The sequence below is a fragment of the Stegostoma tigrinum genome, chromosome 17 (assembly GCF_030684315.1).
Source record: "Stegostoma tigrinum isolate sSteTig4 chromosome 17, sSteTig4.hap1, whole genome shotgun sequence".
Taxonomy (NCBI): domain Eukaryota; kingdom Metazoa; phylum Chordata; class Chondrichthyes; order Orectolobiformes; family Stegostomatidae; genus Stegostoma; species Stegostoma tigrinum.
Window position 1 is genome coordinate 22,282,164 of NC_081370.1, and position 6,000 is coordinate 22,288,163.

Below are 6,000 nucleotides of genomic sequence, written 5' to 3' on the forward strand. Positions count from 1 at the left end.
CCTGGCAAGTCTACTTATTTCTAGTTTGGAACAGTTAAATTGCTAAGTAATCTTCAAATCACAACCAATGGAAATAAACTTCTGGTCAAATGGTCACCTGATTCTATTGGACGTCGATATTGGTGTGGTAGTTTCTGTGGACACAGAGGCAGTCTTGCATAAATTCACTCTGGAATCCAATCCTTGAGTTTGCACAGGACATTGACTGAGAACCTATATCATAGAACACCTACAGATTAAGGGTACAATTTCAGTTCCAGTCTCCAATGAGAAGCACCTGATTCAGTTACAACTGATTGTAGTAAAAGGTTCAGGCTCAAGCTTGATGGTGCAAAATTGGTTGAAAAAGATTCAACTGATTGGCTCAACATTTTGCAATTAGAAAATAAATGTTTGAGTAGCATCTTAATTGAAGTTTTCATTGCTCATTCCTTTGAGTATAGGAATTCGTAAATCATGTTGAGGTTGTACAGGATATTGGTGAGGCCTTTACTGGAGTACAGTTTCCAGTTTTGGTCACCTGATTGTAGAAACGATATCAAGTGGTAGAGGGTTCAGCAGAGATTTTGCACAATGTTGCCAGGTACGGACGATTTGAGTTTTCAGGAAGGGCTAGATAGGCCGGGACTTCTTTCACTGGAGCGTAGGAGGTTGAGAGGTGACCTAATAGAAATTTATAAAAATATGAGGTGTACAGAGAGGGTTAATGGTAGGCGTTTTCTCCCCTTGGATAGGAGATTTCAAGACCGGGGACACATTTTTAAGGTGAAAGAAAAGTGATTTTAAAAAATCATATGGGCCAAATTTTTACACAGAGAGTCATTTGTGTGTGGAATGAATTCCAGAAGATGTTAGCATAGTGTGGGTGGCACAGTGGCTCAGTGGTTAGCAGTGCTGCCTCACAGCACCAGAGACCCAGGTTTGATCCCAGCCTCGGCCAACTATCTGTGTGGAGTTTGCAAGTACTCCCTGTGTCTGCGTAGGTTTCCTCTGGGTGCTCTGGTTTCCTTCCACAGTTCAAAGATGCGCAGGTTAGGTGGATTGGCCATGCTAAATTGCCCATAGTGTCCAGGCACGTGTAAGTTAGGTGGATTTGCCATGGGGAATGCAAGGTTACAGGGACGGGTTGGGTCAGAGTGGGATGATCTTCAGAGAGTCAGTGAGGACTCACTGGGCTGAATGGCCTGCTTCCACACTGAGGGGATTCTATTGTATTCTATTCAAATTACAATGTTTAAAATAAATTTAGATAAGTATATGAATAGGTTTGGAGTGATATGGGCCAGGCACAGGCAGGTGGGTCTAGTTTAGTTTGGGATTATATTCGGCAGGTTGGGCCGAAGGGTCTGTTTCTTTACTGTATGTCTCTATAACTCCATAAATACCCAAACAGTAATCAGAAAAGTCTAGGGACAATTAACTGAGCCAAAGTCACCTTGCATGTTGACCAGGAAGCAATTCCAGTATTCTGCAAGGCCACCCAGTGCCATGTGCCTTATGGGCATAAGTAGAAGCAGAAATCAGAAGGCTGGAGAGTGAAGAAGTTATCAAATGGGTTTACGGAATGAGTACAATGGTCATGCCAATTGTGAAACCTGACGAGTAGGTTTGCCTTTGTGGGGATTTTAATGAAATAGTAAGCCACTTATCGCAGTTGGACTGATACCCAATCCCTCACACAGAGGATTTATAGATAAAGCTGGCTGGAGGCAGCTGTTCATGAAGCTAGACTTGAACCACGAACCCTTTCATTTAGAACAGAGTTGAGGAAAAACTTCTTCACACAGAGAGTGGTGGATACATGGAATGCTCTGCTCCAGAAGGCAGTGGAGGCCAACTCTCTGGATACATTCAAGAAAGAGATGGATAGAGCCGTAAAAGATCGTGGAATCAAGGGTTATGGGGATAAGGCAGGAACAGGATACTGATTGTGGATGATCAGCCATGATTATAATGAATGGTGGTGCTGGCTCGAAGGCCTATATGGCCTACTCCAGCAACTAGTGCCTATTGTCTATTGGCTATAGGTTCTGTTCACTCTGAGAGCTCTGACGGAGCTGGATCAGTGTCAAGGACTTTCCATGTGTAAATAAAGGGTGACTTGTTGACAGATTACTGGCCTCTGTGGAGTTATTTCACCTATGATCCTCTGATTCCCACCAGCCACTAACTCTCCTCTACCCATTCTTTCTTTCCTTTGGACTTTAACCTAACTCTATAATAGCTTTTGAGATTACAAAATATTTCCTGTTCAGACGATGTAGGTGCTAATTTCATACGATAAAAGTTTTTCTAATATTAGGTAAGTGTACTTATGAGGCATATTTATCTGTTATAGTGTGTAATTTATGCAGCAAATGAGTCGACTAACGATGTCTGTGGTAAGGTGGAGGCTGTTTGCTTGTGTTCTTTGTGAAAGGTGCATTGATTACCCTAAAATGAAGCAGTTCTAGGGCATTACAATGGACCTTATTTTTTTCACTCCGTTGGTGAGGCATGAAAAGAATTGATCAAAATTTCCAATTCTAATTGCAACATCTTGACCTCTACTGGAGAATGATTGGATGTGAATGTGTAATCATCTGTATGTATGTGCGGGTGTGCATATGACTGTATGTGTGAATTTGCATTTGTAAGTATGTGTGAGGTTTTCTTGTGTGTATGTACGTGTATGTTTGTGTGCGTGTGTGTACATATATATGTACATATTTATGTGTGAATATGTAGTCGTGTGTATAAATGTGCAAGTGTGTTGGTGACATTCAGGCTCAGCTGTAATTCTTTACAGCTTCTCCTGTCTAGGCTCAAACATATCAGTTTCTGCTCTACTACACTATCTAAAGCAAATAAAGGTGACAGTTTACAATCGACTTAGGCTGCATTTGGTTTCAATGTTCCTTATTTGTAGAGCAGAATCTCACCAGGTTTTTCATCTGCAATTATCACCACAATTTTGCTAGAAAGAGTATTTCTTGGTCTTTGAGAAAGTCTGCAGTGATTCCCTCCAATGTCAAGCAGCACAAACACTATTAAAGCTCACCATTATGGAATGGTTAGATGGCAAAATACTAGAGGCAGTTAGTCCTATGTTATGGCATCCTAGTGAAATAGATGCAAGAAAATCAATAAGTTAAGACAGAGAACATATCAAAGCATAGAGAACTTCTGGTTTGTAATGTAACGTCGCCCTTAACTACCTTGAAACCACAGTCACGTTTCAATTGTTTGGTTACTCAATTTTTAAGTAAAGAGCTAAACAAAGTTTGCAGTAACTCTCACCTCCTGTCCCGGGAAAATCTCAAACAGTCGGGGCCTCTCCAGGTTAATCCAAATATGATTCTTGCCCTTCTAGCTCACTGCTGCTTTCTCCTTCATTGTCGTTCATAGTTTCATAAGAGTTCACTTTATGAAAATCATTGGCTGTAAATGATGCCAGACTGGCTTTTCTTCTTGTGGTATGAAGAAATCTGATGCTTACTGTTGGCCACACCCAAGTGACGAAAATGCACCTGCACCACAGAGGGAACACCCACAACCACTGAGCATACTGCTGTGTTGGAATTCCTCTCCCTGCGCCCATAGCAGGTCAGTGGAAAAATCCCATTGTATCTTTTACTCTACTTGGAAGAGAAGCTATGACATCTTGCCTGGATGCAAATATACTTCAAACAACATTCATAAGGGAATGATAACCAAGTTACATATGTATGCAATACTACAGAGTGTGATTTACAAGTTTGTTTCATGGTGATTTTTATTTCAGCTTTGTGGCTTAGTGGATATAGTGACGGCCTGTAGCAGGTAGCACATCAGATCTGAGATTGCTAATGGTTACGGAAATGAAGTTGTGTTCATTGCTGATACAGTTTTATAAATTGACTATTGCTTATCTATGACAATGTGGGAAGGGGTGAATTGGTTCAGCTCTTTACAACCTGGTGTCTACAACAATGATTTATGTTGTTTTTAATACAAGGTTGAACCTCTCTCCGATTAAATATAGTTAATCAACTTCTACTATAGCAGTCAGGAGCCAAACGCAAGTTGAGTATAAAAAAATTCTTATTACTTGCTAAATCCAAGAAAAATAGTAGACATAATGTCAAACTTACAGCCGTTGGACAATCTCACTCACACACACTTAATCCACAGACACCCACATACTCATACAAAGTTAAAAAGTAGAAGGTATTATGTATAAAAATGATGACTCAAAGATATAATTTAGAATCTTGTTGATGCTCTTGTGACGTCAGATTTTAGCAGTTATTTAGTTGATGCCTTAAACCATGAGCAGTAGCAAAGCTTGCAGATATTCTTTACATTCATGGTATTCTGATATTTCCTTGCAATCTTCTATATTGCCACTAGGCACTTTTTATCTCCAGAGACATAGAGAGAAAGTTACCAGCCTGTGTAACATTTTGCATCCTTTGTTTCATCCCTTCTGCTTCTGCAAAAAATGAATATCTTGAAATATAGCCTTGTCAGTTCATTTCTACATCTAAATTTCTTGATACTTGCAGGTCATATATTTATCAACAACATATGAACATTCTCATAACGATGTAAATCAAAATAGAAGATGAGTGTCTGTTTACACATCCATGGGAGGGGTTAATGTCATTCATTGCCTTCGGATAAAGTGTTAATTTCAGTTCAGACAGTCTTTTGTTTATTCCCTGTTATTATTATGAAACTTAGTCAACTTGTATAGCAGGATGATTGTTGTCACCATGGTAAGTCAATGTTTTGGTGGCTTTTAAATACTATTTCACTACGCGGAGGTTCAATGTATTGATCACATAATAGAATTTGAAAATCAGTGGAAGCTTCTATAGGTATGTGAAAAGAAAAAGGCTGGTGAAGACAAATGCAGGGCCCCTAGAGTCAATATCAGGTGGATTCATAATGGACTTCAAAAAGATGGCAGATCAGTTTTCTAAAATACTTTTATTTGTCTTCACTAAGGAGGACACAAATAATCTTCAGGAAATTCTGGGGACAGAGGATGAAGCATGAAGGAGAAACTGAAGGAAATCCTTAATAGTCAGGAAATAGTTTTAAGGAAATAGTTTTAAGGAAATTGATGGGATTAAAACCCAATAAGTCCCCAGGGCCTGATGCTCTGCATCCCATGTTACCGAACAAAGCCGCCCTAGAAATATTGAATGCATTGGTTATCATTTTCCAGCATTCTGTAGGCCCTAGAGGTTAGCTAATATAATCCCACTCTGTAAAAAAAGGAGGGAGAGAAAAAATCTGGAATTATAGGCCATTTAGCCTGACATCAATGGTGGGGAAAATGCAGGTCAGTTGTTAAGAATGTAATGAATGAGTATTTTGAAATCAGTGACAGAATTAGTCCTTGTAGGCGTGGATTCACTAAAGGGAAATTGTGTTTGACAAAACATCTGGAATTTTTTGAAGATGCAACCATTAAGTGGACAAGAATGAATCAGTAGACATTGTGTATCTGGACTTTCAAAAGAGTTTTAATGAATTTCCACACCAGAGATTAGTAAGGAAAATTAAAGCTCATGGTATCGGGGTAATGGATTGACATGTAGAGAGAACTGTTTAACAGATAGTGAGTTAGAATAAATGAGATAACACCATATGGAGCTGGAGAAACACAGTAGGCCAGGCATCATCAGAGGAGCAGAAAAGTTGACGTTTCAGGCCGGGATCCTTCTTCAGAATCTTGGAATAAATGGGTCCTTTTCAGAATGGGAGGCAGTGACGTGTGGGGTACCTCAGGGCTCTGTGCTGGGATCCCAGCAGTTCATAATATACATTAATGATTTGGATGAAAGAATTTGAATGCCACATCTCCAAATTTGCTGATGACACTAAACTGGGTGGCAGTGTGTGCTGTGAGAAGGATGCCAAGAGGCTGCAGGGTGACTTAGACAGATTGGCTAAGTGGGCAAATAGTGACATTGTCCACTTTGGCCCCAAAAACAGAAAGGCAGTTTGTTATCTGAATGGTGGCAGTTT

General features: G+C 39.9%; 1 protein-coding gene across 1 annotated transcript in view; it reads right to left on the reverse strand.

Annotated features, from left to right (window-relative positions):
- Window positions 1–3,478, reverse strand: part of syt8 (synaptotagmin VIII) — a 59,436-nt gene extending 55,958 nt beyond the window's left edge. Inside the window, exon 1 of the mRNA XM_048545592.2 lies at window positions 3,280–3,478. The gene's annotated coding sequence lies outside the window, so the exon portion shown is untranslated. The remainder of the gene's footprint in view (window positions 1–3,279) is intronic.
- Between the last annotated feature and the right edge of the window lie 2,522 nt (window positions 3,479–6,000).